This window comes from Notolabrus celidotus, chromosome 12, assembly GCF_009762535.1.
Source record: "Notolabrus celidotus isolate fNotCel1 chromosome 12, fNotCel1.pri, whole genome shotgun sequence".
NCBI classification, from domain to species: Eukaryota; Metazoa; Chordata; class Actinopteri; order Labriformes; family Labridae; genus Notolabrus; species Notolabrus celidotus.
In genome coordinates, this window is record NC_048283.1 from 9334719 (window position 1) to 9349359 (window position 14641).

General features: G+C 40.3%; 1 protein-coding gene across 1 annotated transcript in view; it reads left to right on the plus strand.

The window, feature by feature from the left end:
• myom3 (myomesin 3) overlaps positions 1-14641 on the plus strand; it is a 175584-nt gene that overhangs the window by 81537 nt on the left and 79406 nt on the right. The gene's annotated exons all lie outside the window — the stretch shown is intronic.

Here is a 14641-nt window from a genome sequence, read left to right on the forward strand (position 1 = left end):
AAGGCAAGGTTATGGTGCCACACTCCTAGAAGCTGGGTTTTTAATAGCCTGGGCGTTATCTATTGCACTAAGTTGTAAAGTAATAATGCCAGGTGTGTTGAAACAATGCAATGTGAGTCACATAGAGACACAATGTGAAGCATTATACAGATGATATGAGTGTTGATTCATTTTTTATGAGGACAAAGTGCAGAGTGAATGTGAATGGATGAATTTAATGTCAAGGTTAAACTGTGAATTATACATGTTTGTCAAAGATAACAAAATATGATATTAAATGCTAAAAAAAAAAAGTTCTTGCTATTTCATGGTTATACTGACTTTCAGTAATATATGTGAAAATTTACAGAGCCCCTTCAACACTTATATTCTTTTACAGCCATAAAGATGGAAATGTTTTATGTATATTGGCAAAGTTAGAGAGGGTTGTAAAAAAATTAACTCATTGCCTTTTGAACAGTGTCCTTACTTATGAGATACTCACCTGAAACAACAAAAACATTCAAGTGTAAGAGTTTCTGTCGCTTTCTCTTCAGGGCAGATTAACTGGTTATTCACAATTATACAACTAATCTATTTTAAAACACTGACTGCAAATAACATTGGTATGAAAAAGCTATTGAACCTTGTTACAGAGTGTACACATTGCCTGTCACAGACAATAAAGAAGTGTGATGGATTGGACAAGTTCAAAGTACAACCTAACAGCCTGTTGCTAAGCAGTGTGTGTTTGGAGTCGAGGAATAAAGACAAACAATGTTAGTTTTTATGTTTTCACTAAGTTTAAATCTTGACTGGTGATAAAACTGAAAAGAAAGTCAATATTGAAGTGTACTTTATGTTTTAAAAGGATAAATAATTCAAACTCACAACAGAAACAGAACATTTCAAATTCAAACTTTTCCAGGAAAGACAACCTCATCTGTGTTCACATGATCTCAAAGATATGGAGTGGCATTTGTTATCTAATTGGGGATTTACATTTAATTTCATAATGAGATCCTTCCCTTTCCAAGCAGCTGGAAGAGGAAATGATCCCACTATTTAACTGTACACACGGAGGGGGAAAGAGAGTAGCTGTCTGCACAAACTGGGAACTTCCCAAAGATAAGTCTTGTCTGGATCATTGTGGGCTTTGTTATGCAACTGCTACCAGATACCCTAATGCCTGATATAACAATAACTCTGTCCCATACAGTTTAGAGGTAAGGAATTCAGCATAATATGTACAATAAACATGTACAAATTTACAATAACAATGGACGTACCACTTAGACTTTCCTTAGGACTTAAAAAATAAATGCAATTTATAGCTTGAAAAAAGGTCTGTTCAGGGTCCAAATGAACTTTTTGGTGAACCTGCCATTAGAAAATAAGCCAGATAATTGTACCAGCTAAAACTCATTTTTAACTGGTACTCATTCTCTGTTAGATAGAACTTATCTAACAATGGCTTATAAAGGCAGTAATAAAATTACTTTAGTTTTACATTTATATAAGCTACTGGATAATTTTTAGGTAGTTTTGCTTTACTTTTTTTTTTCTTTTGCTCCACAAAATGTTTTATTGAAGGATTTGTACCTTTTGAATAATTCTTTATTGAGCAGAAACTGTATTTACTGTACAGTATGCTCTAAAGTGCACACTTAGGGAAGTGGTGGGTCGCTTTGGAAGTCCATCCATATCACCTAATACCACTCTTTCTGCTGGCTTTAACAACTTGACAACTGCTCACTTCTCCTCCTCTTATAACTTCCTGTCTTGTATTTTCAGGTTGGTATGATGTAGCGAAGTGCCAGTGTGTACAATCTTCTTAAAGCCCTTGTTCTCAATGACATTTTAAGAACGTAGGCCCTAATAGATGAACATCTCCACAGTCTCTGTCATCTTATGTGCGGGCACAGAGCTCGTCTGCCGTTTGCAGACAAACAAGTTTTAAAGCTTTATTTGTTTGTTATCCGTGGGTTAAGCCCATAGACTGTATAAAATATGGACGTAGGATCTGTGACATCACCCATCTGTTTCTAAAGCGCTGTTATGAGGCCAATCGGCGATGGCAGCCAAATTGCTGGTGTTGAGTGATTGTGACGTAAAGAGGCGGGCTTTGAACCTCCTAGCCAACAGCTACAGTGTTCCCGCCTGTCAATCAAGTCAGCTGTGCCTCTCATTGGAACACTCGTAATACCAATATCTCAAAAACTGCCGCGTTAAACCCCCCCCCCCCCCCCCCGTACAGTGTGAGCTGATCGAGACATGAGCTGTCCAGACTACAATCATCTTTTGTACCAGGCTGTAAACATGTTTATTTCTGCTGTAAAGATTGGCTTTTTTTGAATTGGTGTATGTGGATTCCAGTACTTCCGGAGCCAGCCTCAAGTGGATCCTCGATGAACTGTAGCTTTTAGCACTTCCGCATTGGACTCATATTTTTAGACCGGAGGTTGCCGCTTGGTTATGCCACAGGTTGTGAAACTTTTGCATCAGCTCAAAAGGTTGCATAGTTTTATTTTGTTGTTTCAGTATTTTCATACAGCCTCACAGAGCTCACACACGAGACAAGTTATACTGACTTGACTGTCCCTGCTTTATATCTTAATCCATAATGCTTCCAAACATAGCTGTTAATGTTGTAGGCGCTGACTTTACATCAATATTCACTGCTGTCACCATGCTTTGACTCAACAACAGCTGTATGACGGCCCCCACAGTGCCCCCACAGGAGTGGTGTTTCATTACATTGGCAATAATCGATTCTGGGATTGTCTGTATCACCCTAGTGGTCAGCAAGAATCAATTTAAGGATGACTATACAATAATTCTCTGTCACATGCCAGAGATGTCCATAACCTACGTAAAACAAAACTGTCAAAAACTTGGAGTATGTTTTGCAGTGATGAGAGCTGCTGTTAGAGGTGCCTGACCTCACATAACCAATATTTTGGGAGTGGCGGGTGTTTAATTCTGGCCCTGAGTCTGTCATAATATTTCCTTAATGTTTCCTTGAGATAGGTGAGAGCCAATCTGAGCCTACTTTGATGGATCAGATTAAAATGAAGCTGCGTCCCATCTCAGCCTTTCTATCTGCTCTCTCCTGAGTTTTGCCCAAAGAGCCTTCTGTTACTGCACTTCACTTTAACGAGACAGCCGGGCTCTGTAGTGAGATCATTCGGCTTTGTGTGGAGGGGAATACTGAAAGTGAATGTGAAAAGTTATTTTGGTGAGTGACAGCAATGCACAGGTTTGTTCAGCTGCGACATCACTTAGCAAAGAGCAATGGCAAAACATTCATCCACCAGCTTCTCATTGTTATGTGCTACTTAACATCAAACCATCAACTTGCTTATGGCATTCATTTTAACATTTCATTGCACACATGCGCCAGCTCTTACTCCATGAGGTGAGTGCTTTCGTAGGCTTAAGATCCCCAACTTAGTCATTCATCAAACAGATCAGCATGAGGAGTGTCAGGAGACTGAACCTCACAGTTTATAAGTCATAATCAGTAATTCCAACTTATGAAGGCATTTTTCTTCTCCCAAGACCTTCAGTAATTGGATCAAGTCACTTGTGAAAAATAGGATGTGTCAGATAAAGTAGGCTACAGCTGTTTCACTGTTTCAGATAAATATTTAATCTACATTTGGAGAAGTAATGAATCAACTCTACGTCAACAAATGCCCCTATTAAAGGCCTCAGGTCTGTATGGGGGCCAAAATAAACTCAATCACGACTTCTCTGCTGCTTCTCTGAGTATTTTCATGTTGTGACTGTTTACAGGAAGCAAAAAGTAGACAGAATATTCAATTTCTGAGTTCCAGGTGCATAAGTCACAAAACTGAAATATTATTCAATATGACAAGAGGAACTGATCCGTAAATCATGACAACAAACTAAACCGACTGAGCAGACACACTGTACACTTTGCAGGATAGTAAATGCTAAATACTAAAAACCCCACATCATGAAAAATTATGGCAAATCTGAGTCAATACATCCTCACGACACACTATCAACAAGAAACTTGCATTATGAACACGTCTAAAGCTTTTGATTAATGGCTGAGTTTCCTTAAAGAAATGACTAGTACTCAAGACCATTACACATGCACAACAGAGAAATACGCATAACTGAGAATATAGAGCAAGAAAGCAAAGAATAAGTGCTTTCTGAAGATTAAACCTTCAGAGAGATAAAGCTAGGTCAAGAAGGTGTTCACAGCCAATTTAGGAGAGCCTCTTGGTTTAGGGATTGTATTTTCATCCGTATTTTTGATGGAGGATGGAGCAGCAGCTTTGTTTTCACAATTGAAGAACTGCAGCAGTAGAACCCGAGGGTGTTGTTCTGTGTGATCGTGTGTAAACCACCACAGATATGTTGCATGTTTTAGAGCGGTTCAGCATTCTGTGACCCTCCTACATCAAAGCTCAAGCATGTCAATGAGCGTGGTGCTTCTGTGCGAGTCAGCTCTGCCGCCCTTTACATAGGAGTGGGCTTTGCGCTTGAAGTGAGAACGGGGCTCACAGAGGAACAGAGGGAAAAGCAGACATGTAAAGGATGATTTAACAAGAGCTGAGTACTGACCCCTGAGACGCACCGGCAAAGTTCAACCAACACAAAAATATGGCAATGAAATGAATATGTGTAGTAGCTCATGTGAGTGGGAGGACGTGGGAGGTAGAGAGACAAAAAGAAATTGGGTTAGAGCCAGTCAAGAAAAATTTAGGGCATTCACCTCCAAGAGAAATGGGATGAAAAATGGTACAAAGGATTGAATCTGGGAAACAAGACAGTCCTTTCAAAGCCAATCCTCCATATGACGCATTGCTGGACAGAGGAAAGAGAGGCTTTCTGGTCTCTGATGTTGAAATGGGAAGACATGACACAAGGCAAGTTTCCAACTTCTCTTTATACTCTTTTCTTCTTTCTTCCAATCTAACTTTGGACAGGCGTCTGAAAAACACCCTTCGCTTGGCTGGCAGAAGTGACAGTTTCTTTCTTTCTCTCTGTCAGAAGGCTATCTTTCCACTTTTTCAACTCTCCTGGTCCCGGGGAGATCGAATGGGAGATTGCAGGGCAAACCCTCTTGAGTGCTACAGGCATGATGGAACTTTAAAAGGGGAATAGTAGTCAGGATGAACCCTCTGATTATTCACAAATAGAATTTCAATCACAGCAGAGGGTGTGTGCCGGCCCCAGATCAATGAATATATGGATGGCCACTTTAGCCGTCTCTACTACTGAGAGCACAAGGGGAGGCAAGCAGCTTTGACTCTTGTACAGGGAAATGTTCGTTTCGATCAATACCAGAAAAGTTAAAGCAGGATCAAAATCCAAACATGCACACTTTGATTCTTTCCTAACTTAAATAAAAACACACACTGCAATGTGTCCTACTTTAATACTCCCTTACACTTTCTCGACGGAGTGTATCGGTAGAGATTCCCATTAACTTTTAATGGCTCCTTTGAGGTTTAAATTTCGAAGCAGGCTCTCAGAAGGCTAATTTTGGGTATACACAGCAAAGATCGGCTAATTATTATTATATTCACTATACATATTTAAGGTTAAGTTCTAACATGGAGAGATAGAGGAAGGGGAAATCTCCTTTGAAGACATTTTACCCTATCGGAAACTGAAGAAGTTGAGAGGATAACTTTTGTCATCTTAGTTATAAGACTGTGGCCCAAGATTCACCCTATCTCTGCTGTAACCAACTTGTTCCGGAGTTATGTGTTCAGATAAGGTACTCGGAGATAACTGGGTCCTTTGAAACATATGCAGGCCTCACTGCTCGGGATTCTGTCCTACTTTGAAGTTACTTTGTAGCTGTTTCTTATTTACTGTTACAGATAATCTAAAAAGACGTGTGACAGTTTAAAGACTGCAAAAGCATAGTCTGCTTGAATAGCATAGATTCCATTGCTAAGCGCCGTTCGAGTGGCTGCTTGTTGCAGCAGCTCTCTCTTCGTTGTTCTTTTTACCACTTTTTTTTCCATATCTGTTTAGTTATCTTTGTATTTGGAGCCTGTTGTGACTTTTAATGACTCATTTGTTGGCCATGGACACCAAACTGGTTACGTTTGCTGTGGTGTTTTTACTATTTGTGTTCCTGTGTGTGTCGGGAGATCCTACGTGTAACCATGGTGGCATTGTTTACACACAAGATCAGCTGTTAGCAGCCCGTGGCATGTTGATGCTAAACAAGGCCCGATGTTCCCTGCGAGCTGAGGAAAAGGAGGCAAGGATGACGTGCAGGTACTGATGTGCAAGCTAAGAAGAGACGACATTGACCTTTCCTTCCATCCACTGCCATGGGGAATGTAAGATCTATCTATCTACCTTGGAGTCCATATAAAGAAGGTGCAAGCTGCCCCTGGTCAGGAACCAGAAGGACCAGGATCAGGAAATGTTGTAAAAGAAGAAGGAGGTGCACTCCAGGATACTCCGGTTTCTCCAAAACTTGTAATTAAATTACTGTAAAAAAAAAAAAAAACTCTGAAAAAAAAAAAAAAATGCATGACTCAATTCAATATGTATATGTTGTCTTGTATAAGTTCCTTTTTAGTTAGTTATTAGAGGTTAAAAAATGGGGTTTTACTTCCGGGTTTGCTTTGTTGACAGCTTCCGTAGAGAGAAACCCCATAGGATCTCATGACGCTACGCTGTAGGGCAGAGCTCTTAGCACTTAGTGAATAAGTTGGCTGAGCTCATACAAGTCCACATGGTGAAACAAATAATACTAGAAATAACGGCTGAACACAGAAACTGCACATTGTAGACTTTGCTGAACGCAAACAGTATAACTGTTCCTTCTTCCCTCTGGGGGACCTCAAAAACACACTGCATCTTGCAGTCAATAGCTGAAAATCCGTTAATCTCTATCAAAAGATTAAGTCTACATTTCCTAATCTCACCATATATGACTAAATTTAAAGGTTTCTCTATAGCAGATTATTATAGGATACAATCCTACTTATTTAAAGTCCCAATCAAATCTGAGGTGTGGGTTTATTCTGTGGATAATGCCTTGTGTTGTCTTGTTCATCGTGACTCTGGTTTTGTTCTGTGTACTTCAGTTGCCATCCTCCGTGTTTCATGTCTTGTGTTCAGTAATCCATGTGTATGTATTTTCAGTTGTGTTTCTTAGTTCAGTCTCCAGTGTTTGTAGTTTGTATAGCTTGTTCCTCGTGTGTCTGGTTTTATTTTACTTCCTGCCCTTGAGTGCTTCCCTCCTGTTTGATTACACTTATTAGTTTCACCTGGGTCTTTTGTCACACCTGTGTTGATTACGCCTGTGTGTATTTAGTATCTTTGTTTCCTCTCTCCTTTTGTTAATTGAGTCTTGTTTGCGTCATCCCTAGGTGTTTCCAGTGTTTCTGGCTTGTATTTTTTTTTATTGAGTTGGACTTTGGACTTTTTTGTGAGTATGTTTTGTCTGTCTCTTATGATTTTGTTATATGAATATCCTCAGCTGTCTGCATGTGGATCCTTCTTGTTTTTCATCACATGTAACATGGGTGCCTTGTCAGGGGTGGGATAGATCTACTGTCTAGTACTAGTAAGGGATAATGTATGGTTAGCAGGTTTATGGGAAATAGAAACCTGACAGGGTGAGACAAGCGGAGGAGTTTCGTCCACCCTAAAGGCTCCTAAGTTAGGATACAAACACGTTGGCAAAAAAACTTGATTAAAAGATCATTATTGATTTTAATTGATAGTCCCAGTGACTACGCGGCAGTGAGCATTTCATTGCGATGGATTCTTATCTGCCTGTTGCGGTCGATTTAACATGAAACTGTCCTCATTCAGCTCTCCTTCTTCTCTGAGCTCTGCAGTTGACTCACCTTCAAAAATAAACGAGGCAAATGTCCTGACTTTGAACACTGCTGTCATCATCACCACCGCTAATGGTTTTAAGTTTGTTTGTAGCGATCAGTAACTCGAAGTTGCTCTCACCTGCTCCTCTCTGTTGCTAGGAATGCTAGACAGGATCCAAGATGTAAACATCCATGTTGTTTAGCCAGCCACATTAGCATGCTAACCGAAACCAGCGTTTTAGCCACATTAATTTTGATGCTAACGGTTTTACCTCACTGTACGGTCTGCGGTGTCAACTAGTGATGTTTCATGATCAAAAGCTGCGGCTCTGAGAAATGATGCTTTATAGTGAATCAGAAGAGCCGGCTCGCATCAAGAAAGAGCGGGCTCAGTTTGTTCCTTTCGCTGCTTAGCTCTCACAATGCTCAGCCCCAGCTCTGCTCACAGCAGAACTTTGTTTTGATTTTTCTCAATGCCAACCTGCACTGAGGACATTAATAATGATTGCTTGAGTTTGGTTCTGGTTCTGTTTGCTTGAGTTTGGTTCTGGTTCTGTTTGCTTGAGTTTGGTTCTGGTTCTGTTTGGTTCTGGTTCTGTGGATATGTTTGCAGTTTTGTGTTAATTTGTGCAATAAAAAAGTTGATTAAAATAATAAACAAAAGTAAGAATGGTTTTGTAACAGAATAAATGCACAAAATTAGGCAATTATAAGGCTTCTCATAAAAACACTGTATGTAAAAGGGTCTCTCAACACACAAACAATTAGTTTTTGCAAAGTTAAGGTAAAATATACGGCTACAAAAGATCATAAATTAAGAGCCGTTCGGGAGCCGAAAGATCCAGCTTTTCTTTGAGAGCCAAATCAAAAGAGCCGGCTCTCTGAAAAGAGCCGAACTTCCCATCACTAGTGTCTACAAGCAGAAGCAAAATGTGCCAGAACTCTTTTTCCACGGATTGATTTGACTTGACGTGTGATCACTTTGCCTCTGGTGTTGCTCATGTTATTAAAAGTTAACAACTGTTGTCAAGGGGTTTTGACCAATCAGAATCAAGCATCTTACACAACCGGAAGATCAGTAAGAAAGCCAGGTAATAATCTTAATGTACCGTAATCTCTAAATGTCTTCCACTGACATGATGCTACATAAAATGAGGATGTATACATATCTGCAGCCTACACATACAGGACCTATTTTTTTTTTTCAAACAATGCAATGCCGAGTTAAGGAGCATCCACTTGTTTCGGGTAAATCATAAGTATTTATAAAGTAGCAGAAGTTAATCCCAACACGATGCCCCTTTTCCTGCCACTCCCACTGAGCAAGTAACCTGCCTCTCTCTCAGACCACATAACTTGACAAATCGAAGTCTGCATGTAATTGGATGCAATCACTTCGCCCCCCCTCCATTTCCTCTCTTGCATTTTAATGAGCTCTTAATGGGTCCTTGATTAGAAAAAGGCACGAAAACAGCTGTCAAGACAGGCCGGGGAATGATGGATCATCCAGGAGTCTTTGGTGTCCATTAAGGTCTATTCTGGGCCCCGTCACCGGTGGGTTAGAGGATGAAAAGAAAGTTTCTTAATATTATACTTTCCACCGAGACAATCCCCCGTGGAAAAAATGATTGCTGCAGACTTGAAAGTGACAGATGGCAGCTGAACACTGAGAAGAGTTTCCAGCATGAGAATGACAATAATGTGTAGACAGGCAGTCAATCTAAGGCCTTTATGGTGGCTGCTCAGAAACAACAAATGGGGAAACCGATGAAAGAATATAAGCTTCCTTTGATTTGCACAATTGTAGAAAAATATGTAATTTTGTCATTTTCATTATCAAATATCAAAATAAAGAGTTGTTTGTCAGAACATTAGAATGAACCCCACATCAAAGAACTCATGGCATGCTTGCAAAGTAGAATTTGTCTGATACCTCTTCATATCTTGGCCTCTGGCTCATGTCATTCAAGATTTACTGTAAACATGAGCTGCAAACCGATGAGGGAAATACATTAACATATGCCTTTAAGTCATTATTACAGAAACAGGGAACTTCTCTGCAACATGATCTCAGACTTTATATCAAAACTTGCATCCTTATAAGCGAATATTCTAGCTGCAAACAGTGAATCCAACCTAAGGATTTCAGCATTTTAGGACATATAAGAATTGTGAGTTTATTACAAGTAGTACAATCAACTCTGCACAAAGCTGTTAAAGTTCATGGCTGACTTTTAAATTAAAAGAAAAACAATGTACTCAACGTGGGCGTTCAAACCCTTTAAAGTTGTTCAAACATCCTCCTCTCCTGTGACTTGTTCCCTGCAAAGTGACCTGGATGTGGCATCAAATACAGCTGGGATATCACAGCTGTCCTCTCCACAGTGTCCCATGCATTAAAGAGTACGATACCCTCTGCATCTGTGAGGTGCAGATAAAATGCAAGAGAATCCAACAGGGAATAAATGTTTGCCACGGTGTCAACACTGACTCTGGCTTTTTAATTCATAATTTATGCGAATAAAAGCACAGAGCGAGCATGAATTGTGAATAGGCATTAATGATTTATACAAAGGGAGACGCTGTTCTGAGTGTGCGGGAAATATCTAGTCCTTGTTGGCTTGCCATACATGTTAGACCTGTTAAATGCATGACTCATCACGTATTTTGTGCAACAGGTGTTTTGGGAGTGTGACCACATTGATTTGCATAATTAGGTTTACAGACACCAGGCATTAAACACACAGAAGCTGCTCTGGTTGAGTTTTTAAGCTTGGCAGTACTTCAGAAACTTTCCTCTAAGCCTCAAAAATCCAGCGACTACCCTTTTTATACAAAAAAGAAAGTAAGAAACAGAAAACAACACGGACGTTAGCAGTTCCTGGAAGCTGAGGAGTCTTCTAATAGACTAATAAAGGTTGCCCTCAGCTGCTTTGTCCCAGAAGTTATTCTTAGTCTAACAGTCACTGTTAATGTATGATGAAACGAGACGGCCTAGCAACAGTAGCTTGTATTGTGTTGCTGATATTCCAGGGGCAGGTGTGGCTACTAAAAGCTTATAAATAAACCTTATCTTTCCATATATCGCTGCAGCCTCGAGTAATGCCCCGCTTAATTGAAGCTTCTGTGTGCTTCAGTTTCTCAGTAAGCACTGCTGGACACACGAGAGCACACACTGGAACACAAAAGTCAGGCGATCAAGAAAACCCAGATGATAAATCTAAAACTACAACAGAAATAATTTTTACAAAACTTAAAAAAACTGAAATGAGAACTTTTCAAAAACATTGAATTTGATATCAATAAAACACAAATGAATTCTACTAGACAATCCACTCTGCTCAATGAGACAGGCGCATGGACATGAAATAATAAAGACAATGAGGCAAAAGTACAAGTAGAATCAGAGAAGGGAATGGGAAAAATAACTTTCACTAGAAGTATAGTTTAAGAGTAAATGATGCCAATACTGTTCAATCAATCAATCAATCTTTATTTGTATAGAGCCAAATCACAACAAACGTTATCTCAAGACGTTTTTACAAACATAGGAGGTCTAAGGCAGGGGTTCTCAAACTTTTTGGAGCCAGGGACCCCTTACAGGTGAGAAAATTGTCCAAGGACCCCCTCATAATTGGAACACAGATTAAGCACATTAGGGATGTGTCATGATCAAAAGCTCTGACAGACGATGCTTTATAGTGAATCAGAAGAGCCGGCTCGCATTGAGAGAGAGACGGCTCACAGTTTTTCCCTTTTGCTGCTTAGCTCTCACAGTGCTCAGCCCCAGCTCTGCTCACAGCAGAACTTTGTTTTGATTGGTGCCCAATCACATGTGAGGATATAGGATACAGGTGATGGAGGGGATGCTGTGTATTGTGGCTTCATCTGTTCCTTCTCAGTGGGTTAGGGTTAGGGTTAGGGTTCTTCTCAAAGACAGGGCAAATACTCACTGAGAGGAGAATTCGGATCAGCCCATCCAAGCTGATGCATCTTAATTTTCTCAATGCCAACCTGAACTGGGGACTTTAATAATATTTGCTCCAGTTTGGTACTGGTTCTGATTCTGTTTGCTTGAGTTTGGTTCTTTTTTCTGTGTACTTGAGTTGGTTCTGGTTCTGTTTTATTGAGTCTGGATCTGGGTCTGTTTGCTTGAGTATGGTTCTGGTTCTGTTTGCTTGAGTTGGTTCTGGTTCTGTTTACTGGAGTTTGGTTCTGGTTCTGTTTGTTTGAGTTTGGTTCTGGTCTTGATTGCTTGACTTGGTTCTGGTTCTGTTTGCTTGAGTTTGGTTCTGGTTGTGTTTGCTTGAGTTCCGTTCCGGTTCTGGTCCGGCTCTGATCCGGTTCTGGTTCGGTTCTGGTTCGGTTCTGGTTCGGTTCTGGTCCTGTTTGCTTGAGTTTGGTTCTGGTTCTGTTTGTTTAAGTTTGGTTCCGGTTCTGTTTGCTTAAGTTTGGTTCTGGTTCTAACCCTAAACCTAACTTTAATCATAACCCTAACCCTAACCCTAATCGTAACCCTAATCAAAACCCAAACCCAAACCCTAATCAAAACCCAAACCCAAACCCTAATCCTAACCCTAACCCTAATCCTAAACCTAACCCTAACACTTACCCTAACCCTAATCATAATCTTAACCCTAACCACAACCCTAACATTAATCCTAACCCCAAACCTAACCCTAATCACAACCATAACCCCAATCATAATCTTAACCCTAACCCAAATCAAAACCTTAACCCTAACCCTGATCTCAATCCTAACCCTTATTTCAACCCTAACCCTAATCATAACCCTAACCCTAATCACGATCCTAACCCTAACCCCAACCCTAATCCTAATCACAACCCTAATCCTAATCACAACCCACACCGTACATAAAAGGGTTTTCAACACACGAACCATTATTTTTGCAAAGTTGTGGTAAAACATACGGCTACAAAAGATCCTAAATGAAGAGCCGTTAGTTAGTCAAAAGAGCTCTTCTGAGGGAGCCAAGTTAAAAGAGCCGGCTCTCTGAAAAGAGCCGAACTTCCCATCACTAAAGCACATGCTTACTACCATTTGCACTCTTAGTTGCCCTTTGAACTATTTGTATTGTAAAACGTATCAATACCACTTGTATACTTTAAAACAGAGGGTCATTTCATTCCTTGTGGACTCAACATGACAGCATTTATACTTTTCAAGTAATTGATCTTAAACGCTTTCAGAAAATTAAAAGTAGCAAGACTCACATATCCCTTCGAGCCACCAAATGGTATCATAACAATGGTGTATATGCTGTTTTGTAATGACAGCACCATTTAACAATTTATTCGAAATTTATTCCAATTATTTCACGGACCCCCACGCTATGGTTCGCGGACCCCCAGGGGTCCCAGGACCCCACTTTGAGAACAACAGCTCTAGTAGTTATCAACAGCTGATTGCAATCTATTATGGATTCAGATAAGGACTGTAAAAAATATATTGATGATGATGATTTTCATCCTACTTAACAAAATCATCCCTTATTTGCGTACATTTTTTAACGCTCTCACATTGCACCGTTACATCTCTAGTTAAGTGGACGAATAATACAGATATCTACTGCAGGCCTCTGAGGTGAGCAGAATCAACATATATTGCTAGGTCTTTATGATTTTCGATTGCATCTTTCTACAATGAAGTGAAATTACATTGTTTGTTTTCGAGTAATTTCGTGCACGTTATTTTTAGCCAGAGTATAAAGGCGGACAAAGAGGGAGTTAAAGAATTAAGAGAAACCAAAGTGCCTCAGGTGTTGCCTCCAGCATCATTAGCCTTGTGCTTTCAAAAGTGGAATCAAAGGTCAGATTTTTAATAAGATTTTTTAATTAGAGGGAACCGATTCTTACTCCATGTCAGTCCAGCTGGCTTGCTCATTTCCCTTTCCTCTACTACAGTCCCCTCTTCCCTCTCTCCCTACAGCCCTCTGTCTCAACACTTGTCACATCTTAACTTTTAATTCTGCATTATTTGTACCCAGGTGGGATAGCGCTGAAAGGCTTGTTTAAATATATATTTATTTTAGTGACAGTTATTGAGCAGACATTTGTAGTTCCAGCGCCGCTAGTTGTCCTCCTGAGGCAGTTCCAGCTGTTCCTTTCAGCTGCTCAGGTCAGTTGGTCCAGCATTTTTTTATTGTACAGGGAGCCATTGTGACATCTCTTAGCGGCTCATACTCGAGGCTGTCTGTAAATCGATCTGACTGATGGCGATGATGTGCCCCTGTGTGTGTGTGTGAGTCTGTTTAGGACTTACTGTTGTGTAAAGTTGAGCGTGTGTGTGTGTGCGCAGGGGAGGTGTCATTGGTCTATATTTACCAACTTAAGAATGAGAGAGCATTGTGTTGTCCACATTCTTGGCACTGAAGGACACTTTGTGCTCAGGGTCACCCTCATCGCTTCATCAGCAGAGACAGAGAGAGAGGAGAGAGTGAGGCTGACGCAGACAGACACAAAGAGAGAGAGGAGATAGTGAGAGGTGAGACAGCTGAGACTGAGTCAGATCTTTAAGGAGAGAGACAGACAGGTAGGAGGAAAAGGAAGTGGGATATTTCCGTCCGACAGATCTTCGACACACAGAGGACTTCACGTGTTTCTTTGAAGAAAGTGTGAGTGGGATTTTCTTTACACAGCCTTCATCTAAAACAGATGGCATGTAATGTTTTTGGCCTTAAGACAGGATCTGATGCGTACTACTGATGCTACTCCTCAGTAGAGATTTAAAACCACACCAACCAGGGCTAAAATGCTCCATGACATGCCTCGAATACCCTTAAAATAACATTAATCATTGCTCT